Raw genomic sequence first — 17,133 nt, 5'->3', positions numbered from 1 at the left:
AATGAGTTAATGCTTTGTAAATCTATATATGTTTTCTCTAATTTGAAGATTGATTACCGTCCTTTATCATCCAAAAGTCCTGAATTGAGTAAATCGACATTGTTGCCCCCACTAAGGCAAGCCCGTCTGCACCCATTCGCGCCTGGACCGGGCCCTGGGCCAGGACCCCTGGCTCTTCGGTTTCAGGACCCTACAAAAGTTGACGTACTCAGCTAAGGAGCTTTGCGATCTCTGAACAGCCTTATTGAATAATTGCTCCTGCTTGGATCCTAGGCTGTTCTCACGGCATTCGCCGCTTACCTATTCAGCGTGCGACTGTCAATATATAAATCTAACCATGAGGACAGGATGGGACCCTAGGCTTTCCATAAGTCCCTCTAAAAAAGCTGACACTATGCACAAATCTAAAATTCTTAACTGGGCCTTGGTCAACGTCTGATCGCTTCCGAAACATACAGTAGAGTTTGCAGAGCTGATTGAAACAGCAGGGCTGGATTGTCTATTTTTCACGGAGACTTAGGAAGATATTGCTTGCAGCCCAGATTTCGTGAGCGCCATCCCTAAAGGCTATGCCCTTTTTAGGCAGGATAGACATGCGGCGGGCTGGCACTTATCTATCGCAATGTACTCTCGGCGATTTGCACGGATGCGACTATTGAAGCACTCGAGGCAGTCCAGTTCAAAATTGCTAGGGACGGCCAAAGACTTTTCTCGGGAATCCTTCTTTATAGACCTCGAGAGGCAATATAAATACGTTTTGCCATTATTTCCAAGTTTTAGCTGAGAGCAGTCTTCTCGAAAATTCTTCACCATCCTAGGTGATTTTAACTTCTACCTGGAGGCCTCAGATGATAAACATACAGCCAATCTCCTCGATATTGGTGACTCTTTAGGACTAGAACAGTCAGTTAAGGAGCCTACACACTTGGCTGGTCATACATTAGACGGCCTCTTCTCTAACCATCTATCTTTAAAAATTATTAGTATCCTTCCGGTGATCTGGTCTGATCGCTCGGTTATCTGATTTTCTACTGACCGGCCGTTTAGGCAGAAGAGACCAGCCACCATCAGCTACAAAGACTGGAGCAAAATAAACTCTGCCACCTTTGAACAGTCCTTAGCTGAGCACTACCCTCCCCTACCTGCTGAGGCCGAGTCAGCGGCCACATGCTATACGAACTGGTTGTCTGACACCTTCAAGGAGCTAGTGCCCACCAAAAACCAACGTCCTTTAGGAAGGAACCTACTTCTTGGTTCTCAGAAGCATTGAGGCTTGAAAAATAAGCCTGTAGAAGGCAAGAAAGGATCTGAAGAAAAACTATAATAACCAGATGAGATTATTATACCAGAAGGCCTTAACCTCATACAAAGTTCTTATAAAAAAGGAGAAAAGTAGCTATTTTGCCCAGGCAATCGATAGGGTCTCTAATTCATTTAAATAACTTTTTCAAGTTGTTCAGAGACTTACGACCATCTCAAATAAAACTTATCCCTCTGATAACCAGTCCTTTTGTGATGCCCTTGCTACCGCTGTTAAAGAGAAATTAAACGGTATCTTCCAGGACTTCGATAAGGGGAACCTCATCCTCCTGGAGCCCTTACTTGGAATACATTACGCATCCACAGAGCCAGAGCAGGCGGAAGATCCTTCTCTCACATTGCAGCCAAGACCTGGAACAAGCTACCGGCAGACATCAGACGCGCCCCCTCCCTGAACGCCTTCAGGAAGACCCTCAAGACCTGGCTCTTCAGCTAAACAGGTCTGCGGACCCCCACCCCCCTCAGCACCTTGAGACCCTCACGGGTGAGTAGGGCGCTTACAATTCCCTGATTGATTGATTGATTAGGTGACTGTTCTTTCACACACTTCTCTGCCACTTCACCACATCAAGTAAGTTCCCTACTTCTACAGTCCAAATCAGGCTCTCCCTATGACCCTTGCCCAGTAAAATTCTTGAAGCTGGTCCCTGATATTATCGCTAGGAATCCATCGCAGAGCTTTAACATCATGTTCGCCACAGGGACATTTCCCTAGGCCTAGAAACAGGCCTCCATCCTTCCTCTCCTGCAAAAAGCCCAATTTAAAGGTTAACGACACTTCCAACTATCGTCCTACCGCTCAACTACCCCTGCCTGCTAAAATCGGTGAGAAGATTATGCATCTGGAACTATCTAAATATATTTTCGACAATCAGCTCTTGGACTCCTCCAGGTATGGTTTCCGACCAGGGCATAGCACAGAGACCACCGTGGTCAAGGCAACTGAGGAAGTGAGGAAGGAGGTCGATGGCGGAGGTTCAGCAGTTATGATCTTACTGGACTTATCCGCTACCTTCGATACTGTTGATCATACCACTCTCATTGGGCGTCTAAATGAAATAGGACTTAAGGGGGTCGTGCTCGAGCTTCTCTCTTCCTTTCTTAGAGAACGATCTAAAACAGTCATGTTAGGGAACTTTAGCTCCCCATCCCACATTCTGCCTTGTGAAGTCCCGCAGGGGTCGTCCCTTGGCCCCACACTTTTGAATGTTTATGTAGCTAAACTGGCCCAGCTCATTAGAAGTTTCAATCTGGAGGTAACGTCCTATGCAGATGACACCCAGCTAATAATTACAGCAGCCCATAATGACACGTCAGGCCCCCTAAGATACTGTAATTGCATCAATGCAATCAGTGGCTGGATAAATGGGACTTGCCTTAAACTTAACTTAGGAAAAACCGAGATTATGGAGTTTAGCAATCCCTCCCCGGCTTGGTCCACCAATTGGTGGCCTGATAATTTGCCACAACCACTCTGCCCTGCCACCAAAGCGAAGAATTTGGGAATCATCATTGATGACAAACTTAATATGAGCGCGCAAATATCATCTGTCACATCCGCAACTTATTATATCATTAATATGATAAAAAAAATCTTCATTTTACTCCAGATAGTCGGAGAAAAATTCTAAAAACGCTGCTTGTACTTCCTAGGCAGGACTATTGGCTACAATTAGTCCAAAATGCTGCAGCAAAGCTGATTTTTAACCTTCTCAAATTCCATTCCATTAAGTGAGCTGCATTGGCTTCCCATGCGCAGCCGGGCCAAGTTTAAAGTCCTCTGCCTGGCCCACAAAGGACTGCATAACTCAGGCCCAGAATTCTTCAGGGCAGCTTACAAGTGATACAAACCCATCAGAGAACTCAGATCGACCAATGCAAATCTTTAAGTTGTTCCGACATTTAAAAAGATGCAATGGGGCGGTAGAGGTGTAATCCTCAACACCAACAAACCCTGGAACTGCCTCCCACCTCAGAGCTATTCCTTCCTTAACATCTTTTAGGAAGGAGATAAAAACCTGGCTATTTAACTTCTAAGTCTCTACACACCTGCCTTGTCTGACAGCGCCAAGAAACCTTTGGTATTCGCGTGCTTTAAAATTTCCTAACATAACATAACATCTGGTTGTACTGGTGTCCTATCAGGATCCGAGTTCTCGGGAACTCCACCTCCCAAAGCCTACCTTTCAGGAGTACCTACTCTGTAATGTGTGCTCCACCAGAGGCTCAGTGTAGTTAATTGAGGGCAGGGATTTCAGGCAGGGTACTGCAAGGAGGGAGCTCTGGAATAAGATGTGTAGAGAAATGTGAGTCGTGGGTGCTGTGGTTGGTTCCTGTCAAGTCTATTCTTATAAAAAAAACAAATTATTATTTATTTCTTGAATTCTACAAATAGAATAGCATTAAATTGGCTATCAATAATATCTTGCAATCTCCTTCCCACTGTCAGTCTTTCCTGATGCCTCAGTCATTCTCTATCTAAACTCCCTGTTTACCTTCTCTTTATCCTTCTACTCCCTTCCTTTAAACAGCCAGCAGTCTTTACCCGCAGGATGTTACCACTCAGGAAGCTATCACGCAGGCCCCTTTGTGGTATATCACCAAGCTGTACTTTACCATGCAGATGAGTATTTTTTTATCTACATGTCATAATGATAATGCCATTAAAAAAAGGGGCTTTAAGGGTTAAAGGATAGGTGAGATTTCAGGGTGGTAAAGGACAGTGAGGGTAGACGTAAAGGAAGATAAGCGGTTTTAAGGGAATAGAGGCAGGTAGTGGTAAAAGGAGGTAAGCAATGTTTAGGGTTCAGGGGATAGTAGAGGTAAAATAATGGAAGGGTTTTTTAGGGTTCGGTGTAAGTAGAGACAGAGGTTTTTAAGGTTCAGGGGGAGGGTAGAGGTAAAGAGAGGTAAGGGTTGTTAGGGTGAAGGGGTGGGTAGAGGTAAAGAAATGTAAGAGGGTTTTAGGATTCAGTAAAAGGTAGAGATCAAGGGAGTTATAGGGTTTCTATGGTTCAGTAGTGGGTTAAGGTAAAGGGAGGTAAGGAGTTTTTAGGACTCAGGGGCTGGGGAAGAAGTTGAAGGAGGTTTTTTGTTTTTTTTAGAAGGGGAGTTACCCTTGAAACAGAAAAAAGAAAACATAAAATAAAAATAAATAAATATATATATAGATGTCGTGTTTACCTGCTATGATAGCTGTGAAATTAGCATATTGTGCACATTTATGCAAATGTATTCATTTTATCTGAAAAGTATTTTTTCAGTGTTTACTATTGCCTTAAGAGGGAAATACTATTTATACTCACTACAAGAGGGCGCTATTCAGATTGATAAAGCCTGCTGCGCAGGCGAAACGCGTCTCTCGTGTCTTCGGGTTAAGGGTGACCTGATCCATTAAAGAAGCCATATTCTCACAGCCTTGTGTCTGTGCCTACTTCGTTGGTTGGGTCTGAGGAAGCAGGATTGGTTGTCCATTCAATTCAGCGTTAGCGGTTTCAAACGCTGTTTACAGAACACTGATCGTTTGCGGCTCTCCCTGTGACCGCAGGAAAATGGAGGAGTATGGAAGTGCTGAGGGTGAGCCCCCAGAGGAGTAACCAGGAAGAGGAACAGGGATGACAGCGTGGGGAGTTTATGATCCTGGAGCGGGGCAGTTTTTCAATATCCAGCATAGGGTCAGCATTTCACCTGCTAGAAATGCCTTGCCTGAAAGACTGGTGCCCTCTGGTGCCCGGGCACTGCGGATGCCGACGCAGAAGCGGTGAGGACTGTTGGGCATATTCAAGTCTTTTCAATTTACCGGTCCCCCTCGACCCTGACTATGTGCCTGATTGAATCATGTCTGGCGCTGCTGGCACATTGACATTGTGACCCTAATCTTTAGGATATGATATTTTATTGCTCATCCTATCGACGTTTTGCCTTTGGACCCCGTATCATTTTCCTGATAACCCTGACTCTCTCACGAACATGCCTATGAACCGCTACTCCACATGTTATTGCCCAGATGCATCATGGTAGTGATAGTCCCAAATACAACACAGGCACGCGCTGCGAGAAGTGATATTTCTGGCATTCAACCATGATTCAACCTCTGTCCACTCCTGGTGGCGCGTTTACATTTGTCCTGCCAGCAATCATGGTCACTTTTTGGAGAGCTGAGGACGGTGTTCAACTACTGGGGATTCCTTTTACGATCTGGGCTAAACAACATTAACGGTTGGGTCTGAACAATTTTATAACTTGCTGCAGCGTCTTTTTGTTTTTAATTACGATTACACACTAAGTATTAAAGATAATGGCAAAATACCACGAGTGATTAGCGCTGCATGTTTTTATAGCAGAATGTTTCCTTTGAGGCGGATGTTAGACAGTTTTTAATGTGCATTTGTTTGTACCTTTGCTTTTAGTACCAAGGTGAAACCACATTGTATGATTTCAGCATTGTGCATATTCTCACAGCCTTGTGTTTGTGCCTACTTAGTTGGTTGGGTCTGAGGAAGCAGGATTGGTTGTCCATATATATATATATATATATATAACCTACTGGCAGTCGCCAGTAGGTAGTTATAGTTAGGACCTATTATCCATTGGAAATCCGCAACATTCTATTTGGAATAACTTTGGCGCCGGTTGACGGATCTTTGCGATATTTTCAAAACTGGTGGGGCGCTCCGGTCCGCTCCTATCCTGAAAGTTTCACGGTGATTCGTCAAGCAGGGGCCGAGAAAAAAGGGGGGTCCCAAAACGTGTTTTCCCCATGCAATTTTCCATAGGAACCTTTAATCGCAGCTACAGCCCGCACTGCTGAACGGAATTACACCAAATTTGGCAAAGAGGTAGCCCTTGGTTCACACTCGTGCCTTTTGCTTAACTGCTGTAAATCCGTTCAGTAGTTCCTGAGAAAATGTTAAGTAAAATCACATATATATTTATGGCCTCGGAGGGTCCGCGTACCCTCCCGATCACGAGCTGTATGCTAATTGGCTGTTAACACTCCTACTTAGTTGGTTGGGTCTGAGGAAGCAGGATTGGTTGTCCATATATATATTATATTATAAGAATCAGCATCCTTAATCCAGTGTTATCTAGGACTGACACCTCTTGAAAACTGTTGTTGTGTTTAAGAAACAATACAGTGAGTTCCTATAACAGCTATATATGGGATTTTAGCCCATGGGTTATGTTTTAGATATTTTAGGTATTTATGATGCAATAGATATTTAACATTGGCTCACTTGGGTCTGGTGCACACGGACTCTATTTATTTGTCTGTAGCCGGGGATTTTACTTGCTGAGTGCACTGATCTTTAACTTGGGGGTCTGTTGTATTATTCAGTTCACCACTTTCAGTTGATAGACTTGGCCATGGAAATTATTTTCGCAGTCCATGCCTCATGACGAAAGGATTGGGCAGGAGGTCGCAACCTGGTATTTTGCTTTGGTTGAGACTTCACTTAGGCATCTATTATGAGTTGCACTCACCACCTCACTATGAGGATTATTGAGTTCTGCCAACTGTTGCACATGCCCAATGTGCACTATCGCTTACTTTGCACGGCTGTTGTGATTTACAGACTAGACATTTTTTATTACCTTCAACAGGTTGACATTATGTATTCAATGCTTTTAGCTATGTTGAATGGTTTTCCATGTTCTGTGGCCCGATTACGGGGATCACTGTATTGTTTTGCCTAATTTGCACCACTGCGTATTTTGCACTGTTACAAACTAGACAGTTTGGAATTAACTTCAACAAGTTCACATTATGTGTCCTATGCTTTCAGCTATGTTGAAAGGTTCTCTATGCTCAGTGGCCCGATTATGGGGAATACTGCATTTTTGCCGATTTTGCACATGTTTAAAATTTGCACTATTGCGTATTTCTGCACTGTTATTTACATTTTAAATGTCTAGGTCTTGCCAGTCATGAACCAGAATTATGAACTGACTTAGAAACATTTCAAGCTGCTATGATGTATATGTTTTCTATGTCTATTGGCCCGATGGTCACGTGATATGTACACTTGCACTTTAAACTCAATGGCTTCTTTTGCCAGCGTCATGTGATCAAGGCATTTCAGGGGCTGAAACGCGTCATGGCGGTGCGTGGCACATCTATGGATTAAATATTTGCACTTAACTGATTGGGTCCGTTTCGTCTTTCGTCTTTCCTGTATTCTGGATGCTGCGACGAAGTTCCTACATATATATATATATATCAACCACCAACTCCAATCTTCGACAAAAGAAAGGACGCCGACACCAACGACTTTCACTGAATTTCCAGGTTTAATTATCTAATTCTATTGCTACGCGTTTCGTCATCACCTGCCTTAATCATGCAATAAGAAACTAGTTCAGTGTGTAGGTTAAAATACAAAAACGTTAACTGCAATTAAAGGTCACATGGTTATTCGCACCAATCACTGGCTACTCGACATGAAGAAAAGACTGTGGGATTCTCTAAATGCATTCTTTCATGTTATGTTTCCATTTTTTTGTCTGGAACAAAACTTTATCCACACAGATAATGTACAATACCACATATTATTTCATATTTGGTATGCAGTCTTTACTCTTAACTGTTAAATACATAAACGAGAGTAAAGATTTTTTAATATATATATATATATAAAAATATATATGTGCGTGAAATAATGGGACATTATTCAAACAGAAACTACATCAAAAGATTCTTATTTAAAAAAACAGGTTCCCAAAAACTCCTTCCATGTAAAAATTATTTACAATGATAAAGTGCCTTAGTGCTTATCTCCTAATATACAAATAAAGTGCTAGTGCAAAAAAGTGCAAAAACCATTTCACGCATCGCATAATGTTAGAAGATGTAAAAACTTTACTCTATGGTCCTGGGCAAGTGCCCAGCATACTTAGCCCGCAACTTATATATATCACAAATCTTTTCAGTATGCAACTGACTACTTCATAATTCCTCATTGCCAGTGATAAAATCTATATATATATATATTACCTACTGGCGGTCGCCAGTTGGTAGTTATAGTTAGGACCTATTATCCATAGGAAATCCGCAACATTCTATTTGGAATAATTTTGGCGCCGGTTGATGAATCTTGGCGAAATTTTCATAACTGGTGGGGCGCTCCGGTCCGCTCCTATCCTGAAAGTCTCGGGGTGATTCGTCAAGCGGGGGCTGAAAAAAAGTGGGGTCCCAAAATGTGTTTTTCCCATGCAATTTTCCATAGGAACCGTTAATCGCAGCTACAGCCTGAACTGCAGAACGGAATTACACCAAATTTGGCAAGAAGGTAGCCCTTGGTTCAGAGTCGTGCCTTTTGGTTAAATGGTGTAAATCCGTTCAGTAGTTCCTGAGAAAATCAAAAGTCAAATGGCAAATTATGGCCTCGGGACGGGGGCCACGCGGCCCCCTTCCCAATTTCTACTTAAAAAAAAAAAAACAATTGGGGGCAAGCCCTGGGGAATGGGGTCCCCAGGGCCAATAAATTAGAAAAAGAAGGGGGGCTACACAACCCCCCTTCTTAAAAAAAAAAGAAAAAACGGGATCGCACCAGAGGCGACACCCCCTCCTTGCACCACTCTGCAAACGCACCCCCTGGCGCGTTTGCAGATGGGGAACGAATTCCCCTTGAATACTGGGGGTCCCTGTGGGCCAACTAGCCCACCAGGAAACTCCAGTATGCGCCAGGGCGCTGCGTTGCAGAGAGGTGTTCTGAGGCCACGCCCCTTTTTACACCTCTCTGCAACGCAGCTCCGTGGCGCTTACTGGAGGTACCTAGTGGGCTAGTTGGACCCTAGGGACCCTCAGGACTCAAGGGGACTTAATCTCCCAACTTAAAACGGACACAGGGCGCATTTACACAGGGGCGAAGGGAGGGGATGGGGCCTGAGGTGACGTGTGCAAACACGCCCTGTGGCGTGTTTTAAGTTGGGGAAATAATTCCCCTTCAATCCTGAGGGCCCCTGGGGGCTAACTAGCCCACCAGGTGCTTCCAGTAAGCGCCACTGTGCTGCGTTGCAGAGTTGGCCCAGGCCGTGCCCCTTTTTACACCTCTCTGCAACGCAGCTCTGTGGCGCTTACTGGAGGTACCTAGTGGGCTACTTGGACCCCAGGGACCCTCAGGATTCAAGGAGACTTAATCTCCCAAATTAAAACGGACACAGGGCGCGTTTACACAGTGGTGAAGGGAGGGGATGGTGTAGGAAAGTGGCTCTATATATAGTGGACCAAAGTAAAATCAGCTGAACTACGAATTCCGATTTACTCACCTGTTATCAGGAGAGACCTCAGTGCTGCATCTTTGAGCCCAGTACTGATCCTGAAGAGTAATTCTAACTGTACTTACCAGTAACTTGAATTTCCTACGATAGGCTAACATTGACTGGTTTCACTTGGAACTTCTTCTAAGTGTGGAGTTTTGGAACTTTAAAATATTCACCTAAAATCATCCGAACAACGAATTTCGTTTACTCACCTGTTATCAGGAGAGAAACCAGTGCTGCATCTTTTAGCCCAGCACTGACCCTGAAAAGTAATTCTAACCGTACTTACCAGTAACTTGTATTTCCTTCCATAGGAATCCATTGTCTGGTTTTCACCAGAAAAGTTTCTAAGTGTCGATTTTCACAAACTACATATATTCCTTAAAAATCGCCTGTATGACTTAAACGCATTCTTTCAACTGTTTACAGGAGATGCACCAGTGCTGGATCCAGGATCCACCACTGAGTAAGAAAAAGTAACGATAACACTACTTACCTGCTAAGTGAATTTTCTCCCATAGGATTACATTGGTGATTCTATGTGAAAAAGTTTCTGTCAACTTTTAAAATACAATAATATTCCTTAAAAATCACTAGTGTAACCAAAACAGTTTTACTCAACTGTTTACAGGAGATGTCCCAGGACTGAATCTAGGATCCAGTCCTGTGGTTAGAAAAGTAATCCATAAAGTAACTAATTGCATTTAACTAGAAATTCCCATTGAGCTCAATGTTGCATTGTGTTTGAAATTGTGTTGCCCATTGCAACAACGGTACCTACTGTACTTAAAAGTCTATTGCCTATTTGCAAAGTATTTAAACTAAAGTAATTCATTCTGAGAAAGTATATTTTGTATTGTAATGTATAATGTAATCATAATGTAATTTAAAAAAACTAAAATATCTAAAAATAAATAGTTTAAAAAAATGTAGTAAATCAGTACCAAAAAAATAAATATAACAATTAATACATTTAAAAATGGTCATTTACAAAACCTTTGAAATTCACTGAAAAACCATAGGTTTCAGACATGTTATAGTTAGGAATTAGCTTTTAAAAAACCTTCGAGGGGGCGTGGTTAAGATGGCGGCGTGATAGGATGTGTGTCCTTATCCCTCCGGCGCCGCCAGCCATAAGCGTTGTATTATCACCCTCCATGGAGCCAATCCCAGCCTACCGTCTGGAGCCGCTGTGCCTGTGGATGCCCTGACACCGACGACGAGCTTCTTTTGCTGTCCCTGGGCGATTTTTTGCCGTTGTCCTGACTGCCAGGCCCCGGCCTTGCTCCGGCCCGGAGGGCCTCGTGGGGCCTCTTGCGGGGGCTGACCTGTGGAGCTTTCGCGATCGGGGCTGCCCGGCGGAGGGAGCTGGTGCCTGGCCCCCTTGGTGAGCGGCCCCGTGAGGGAAGATATGAGGTGTGGTGGCCCCGGCGAGGAGATACGGCGGAACACCGTGGGGTCGCCGCCATCTTGGGCGATGTGATGCGGCCCGTCGGCGGCCCTACAGAACCTGGCGGCTGCATGTGGCGAGACTGGTGAAGGCGTACGGCCGCCGCATCTGCGGAGTCCGCAATCCTGGGAGGCATCGGCAGCTACTGCGGCCTGTTTGGAAAGGCAGCCTCCCTCGCGACATAGCCGAGGTGAGGTGCGGAGGGCCTGTGGTGCGGTGCCGGCTCTGGCGGAGAGGCTCGGTCTGCGGGGCGGTGGACGGCGCTGTTGCTGCTGGGGGGAGGCTTCCGCTTCTGGTCAGTGTCAGGGCTACCTTCTACTGCAGATCCACCCCCCCCCCCCCCCGGGTGCTCGACGAGGTGTGCTGCTGCGGTTGCAGTCTGACAAGGGACGGATGGCTGGTGGAGTGTGGGGCCTATTCTGGATGGTGTGACCTGTGACTCTGGGCTCAGTGGTGACGGCCCAACCCCACGGTGGCATGTACAGCCTCTGCTCCCGTGCAGTGCCGGCCCCCGTAGTGGCAGTGTTTGCGGGGGTCGGCCTTTGCGGGGCCCAGACGGAGTCTCCTGCCCTGATTAGGAGACTTATACACATCGGAGGTGAGGGCCTGTGGTGCAGTATCGGCTCTGGTTGTGAGACCACGCGCTGGCATGTACAGCCTCTGCTGCCACGCAGTGCCGGCCTCTCGCAGTGGAAGTGTATGCGGAGGTCGGCCTTTGCGGGGCACATGCTGAGTCTCCTGCCCCCGCCTCGGAGTCCTCCTGGCAGTGGTCTGCTGCACGCCGGAGTGGGGTTGGATCTGGTGCTGGTGCGGCGGACTGCTTTCCTGGCATCGAGACTGGCTTCCCACGTCATTGCACTGCGGACTGGCCGACTAATCCTGAAGGCTTCTGAGGGCTGATTTCTCTGTTGGTGGTTCTGCCCTGGGCGCTGTGAGGGAGTGGTGGGTATCTGGGTGCTCCCCCTCTGCCGCTCCTTCGACTATATCTGGAGTCAAGCACATGCGGTTCTTGCCCTCGCTTTGATGACAGTGGGGCTGTTGCCCCTCTTGGGCCCTGGAGATTCAGCCTGGCGAGTTGCACCCTCCTGGACTGTGCGTTGATTTTGTGGTAAGAGGGACCTGGTTGATGGATGGCATTGCCTACCTCATGGCTGATTATTCTGCGCACTCTTGAATCTTGGAGTTGGCTCTGACCTCGCTCCGACGTGGGAATTGCTTCTGCTCTCTTGCTTGGCTGGGTCTTTGGCTGCCTGGCTCTAAAGGAGTCAGTCTACTGTGGGTCTGGAGTGCTATCTCCTTCTGAACCATCTCGGGGGTGCTTCGCGGCGGATCGAGCCGAGTTTGCTTCACGATGACGTCGGCCAGAGGTCAGAAAGAGAAACCCCTGAAAGACCTCTTGCAGAAAACATCGGGACATCCCGCCTCGCAGACAGACACTAAGATGTCACTTTCAGGAGATGACGATACGCCTGCGACCAAGGCTTTTATGGTCGAATTGTTTTTGGCCCTCAAAGAAGATATTCTAGACCTGCGCTCACAGCTTTCATCTGATTTAAAGGAAGTTCGACGGGATGTCGATGCCATTGGGGACCGGGTGGTGATGCTGGAGGAGCATGACCTGGGACGAGAGGACGATTTGCATCAGCTTCAACAGGAAATGATCCGCCTCAGGGACCAGAATATGGATCTTCAGGCCCACGCGGAGAATTTGGAGAATCGCTCCAGGCGTAATAACATCCGAATTCGGGCGGTCCCTTGGAAAGGGGAAGGCGATGACCTCCGAGCTTATGTCAGCAGGCTATTTCGTCACATCCTCGGTGATGATGGGGGTCAGGAACTCCAATTGGACCGAGTCCACAGGGTGGGACTCCCTCGTGGCGCTAAAGCTCCCCCCCGCCGGATATCCTCATTTGTGTGCATGATTTCCAGCTTAAGGAGCGTATCCTCCGTCGGGCGCGGGACCTTCACCCGGTGCAGTTTAAGGACCATCAGCCGGTGCTATACCAGGACTTGGCGGCCTCCACCTTGGTTAAGCGCAGAGAATTCAACCCTATCACCAGCCATCTCAGAGAGCAGGGTATTCCTTACTCCTGGGGTCACCCGTTTCGCCTCATCTTCAAGTATCGGGGCAAACTCCTTCAGATTCGCTCTCTAGAGGTCGCATGTAACATTCTAGGTCTGGAATCGCCTCCTGCCACGTCAAGTGATAAGAAGCCTCCTCCTCGTCGCCGCCGGCGCTCTTCTGAGTGGCAGCAGGTTGGAAGATCGTTGCCCAGTTCTAAACCGGATTCGGAGGCTAGAAGGTTGGAGAGAGATGCAGCCATCTCGTCGGTGTCGCAGGTGACGGACAGCACGGTCGTTCCTTGCACCTCTTAAGGTTTGGCACCCATCTGGGTTCAAGTGATGGCGCCGGAGGGAGGGCGCAGACGAAATGTGCGTAGTACCATCGCTCCTGGCATACGGAGTGGTTGCCCTGTACTACTTGGTGTGAACTGGGAGTGTCCCACGTCCCCCTGAACGTTTGACCATCAAGACAAATTCTTGTCATACCTCTTGACTCTCTGTTGCTTGTTTTCTTGCTTTGATGTTCTCTCATGTTTGGGGATGGGGGTTTTTGGGTACCTTTTTTGGGGGGGACTCCGCATCAGTTCATGGTCAGGAATGACGGGTATTTAGTTTATGTGAGATGTATGCCACTGCTTTTGATGTTAGCGGGCTAGGGCAGAGGTATGGCCTTTCACCCCCCCGCCACTATGATGGGTTGGGATCTGAAAATTGTGAGCCTGAATGTGCGGGGGCTAAATAATCCTGTTAAGCGGTTAGCAATACTTTCCCTTTTAGAGAATGCTGGGGGTGATATTTGTTTACTACAAGAAACTCACCTTTTGCCTAAAGACACCAAGCGGATGCGAGGCTGACGCTTCCCACAGCAGTTTTGGTCTTCGGGGTTGTCCAAACGCAATGTGGTGGCAATCCTCTTTAGTGCACATTCACAATGCAAGTTAGTCTCCACGATAGCAGAGCTGAAGGGGCGGTTCTTGGCACTCAGAATGCAGTGGGGAGATATGCAGTTTACGGTTGGGTCCTTATATGCCCCGAATGAGCGACAAGAACCCTTTTTGCGCTTAGCCATCTCTGAGGCTCTCGCTTCTCCTGATTCAGCGCTTCTGATTGGGGGTGACTTAAATGTGGTAATGGATCCAGAGTTAGACAGGTCAGGGCAGAGGACTAATCAGGCCGGGGCATTGTCACGAGCTGGGAAACAATGGCTGTCTGAGTGCGGGCTGTGTGATGTGTGGCGATTGCAACACCCGCAAGAGCGCGACTATACATACTTTTCAGCGGCACACAAAACATATGCGCGTCTGGACCACTTTCTAGCCACTGCATCTCTTTTCCCTCATTTATGCGCCGCGGATATTGCCCCTCGATCCCTGTCGGATCATGCCCTCATCTCAGTCCAGCTGCCGGCATGCTGCGCGCGTTCGACTCCTCCGGGCTGGCGCCTTCGCGATTTCCTCCTCCACTCTGACGCTGTTATTCAACGGATTCGGGACGTTATAAAGCATTATCTTGCAGAGAATGATCAGGGGGACACAACTCTCGAGTCGGTATGGGAAGCCTTGAAGTTAGTAGTGCGGGGGGAATTTATCGCAGTGGCGGCTTTGTTGACGCGACTCCGCAAAACCAAACGAGCGGAGCTTGAAAAGGAGGTAAGTGAACTGGAGGTAGTTCACAAACGCACCGGGGCGCCGAGAATATGGAGGGAGTTGGAAACGTGGCGTCGTATGCTGAAACATTTGGATCTGGACAGGGCTGAGCATGCGCTCCTGCGGCTACGGCACATATTCTACCTCAGTGGGGATAAATGTGGGAGGATGCTAGCACATACATTACGGGCGCACGCGCAGGTTTCCGCAATTCCTGTCATACGTGGGCAGAATGCAGTGGAGCATTCCACGGATGCCCTGATTGCCGATACCTTTCGTCAGTTTTACCAGCACCTTTATTCGAGAGAAAGCACCCCTTGGCATGACCCACGGGAATATTTGGCCTCCTTTAATATCACCCCCTTACACAAAATGTCGGCGGACGACTTACTATAACGGAGGAATTTCAATGGTTTTGTATGAGTGAAATGTCCAGCTAACTATAACAGCCCTGAAACCTATGGTTTTTTCAGTGAAATGCTAAGGATTTTTTAAATGCTAATTCCTAACTATAACATTTCTGAAACCTATGGTTTTTTCAGTGAACATATATATATATATATTCACAGAAAAAAACATAGGTTTTAGGGGTGTTATAGTTAGCTGGGCATTTCACTCGTACAAAACCATAGAAATTCCTCCGTTATAGTTAGTTCTGCTAACGATAACTCGCGTGCCCGCAATGCACTGCTGATGATGTCACATATTGCATCATTCATGACATGGTCAGTGACATCACTGATGACATCTCAAATGACATCACTGATGACATCATGACATCATCCAGTGAATTTGGTTTAGTTTGAAATTTGTATATATATGTATTATACCAATCTGTATTAAAGATTGAGTGGAAATATAACTGTCTGGATGGAGGATTTAGTAGCTGTCTGACTGTCTTTTTAAGTGAGTAATTAAAAGTGTCTCACTTACTACATGGATTAGTAACTAAACTATGTGAATGTGTGCAGCACTGTCTCTGTTGTTGCATAACATGCTGCATCTGTTGGTCACTAACTGCATGAGTGTGTATATTAGTTATTGATTAGTTGGGTGAGTATTTGTATGGGACGCTGAGTTTGTGTGTGGTTGGATGGGGTGTGTGTAACTCTATGCATAGATGTGTCAATGGTTGATTGACTAGGTGTATAGGTTTAAGAGTGCATGTGGAAACAGTTGTTTGGGTGACTGAGTGTATTTATTTGTGTGTTGGTGAGCGAATATCTGTTTTAATTGTACATCTTCAACAAAGTAAAAAAATAAAAGGCATTGTATGTGAGAGTTGGTGTATATAAATAAGTATGTGTAAGAGTCAGTGATTGTGAGAGTAACTATATGAATGAGTGTATAATTGTAATGGTGCTTTCTTAACATATTAACTATGAGTTACTATGTGTTTGAATAAATGAGGTGTTGTTGGATAATTGTGTAAGTGAGTAAATGTAAGTGTGATTAATTTTTTTCATGCGTGAGTAGGATGACTGCATAACCGACTAAGATGACTGCTGATGTGTCAATGTCTATATATGTGTATAAATGCATTTGATAGTGTTCTATTAATTAGTGACTGCATGTATAAATGATTCTGTTGTTGAATGGGTAGTTGTATGTGTAGACTTAGGAATCAGTGAGTGGGTATGTAGTAACTGGTATTGGTGTGTCAATGGTTTCAAATATGGTACTCTGTATTTTACAGTGAGTGATGAAAGGTTATACTACTGTATGATGAGGTGTATCAGACTGTCACGTGGATGATGTCATCAGTGATGTCACTGACCATGTCATGAATGATGCAATATGTGAAATCATCAGCAGTGCATTGCGGGCGCATGAGTTATAGTTAGCAGAACTAACTATAAGGGAGGAATTTCTATGGTTTTGTACTAGTGAAATGGCCAGCTAACTATAACACCCCTGAAACCTATGTTTTTTTCTTGAATTTCTAAGGTTTTTTAAATGCTAATTTCTAACTATAACGTCTCTGAAACCTATGATTTTTTCAGTGAATTTCAAAGCTTTTTTAAATGCTAATTTCTAACTATAACGTCTCTGAAACCTATGTTTTTTTCAGTGAATTTCAAACGTTTTTTAAATGCTATTTTTTAAGTGTGATAGTAGTTATACCTATTTTTTGTACTGATTTTCTACAGTTTTTTAACTGTTTATTTATAAATATTTTATTCATTAAATAACATTATATATTTTTCTGAAAATTGCAACAAAAAAATTAAAAACAATTAAAACTGAAATATTGATACATTTTCTTGTTTTCATTTTTTATTTTAATATATTTATGTTATTTTCTTTTTTTAAAAATTCCAATTTTTTTCGGAGTCGCGCACTCAAAGCGTACACATCACGGTGGGTGCGCGCATTCTAGCCGCCATTTTA

Source organism: Triturus cristatus, chromosome 11 (genome assembly GCF_964204655.1).
Source record: "Triturus cristatus chromosome 11, aTriCri1.1, whole genome shotgun sequence".
Taxonomy (NCBI): domain Eukaryota; kingdom Metazoa; phylum Chordata; class Amphibia; order Caudata; family Salamandridae; genus Triturus; species Triturus cristatus.
Note: the sequence above shows the minus strand (reverse complement) of the source record.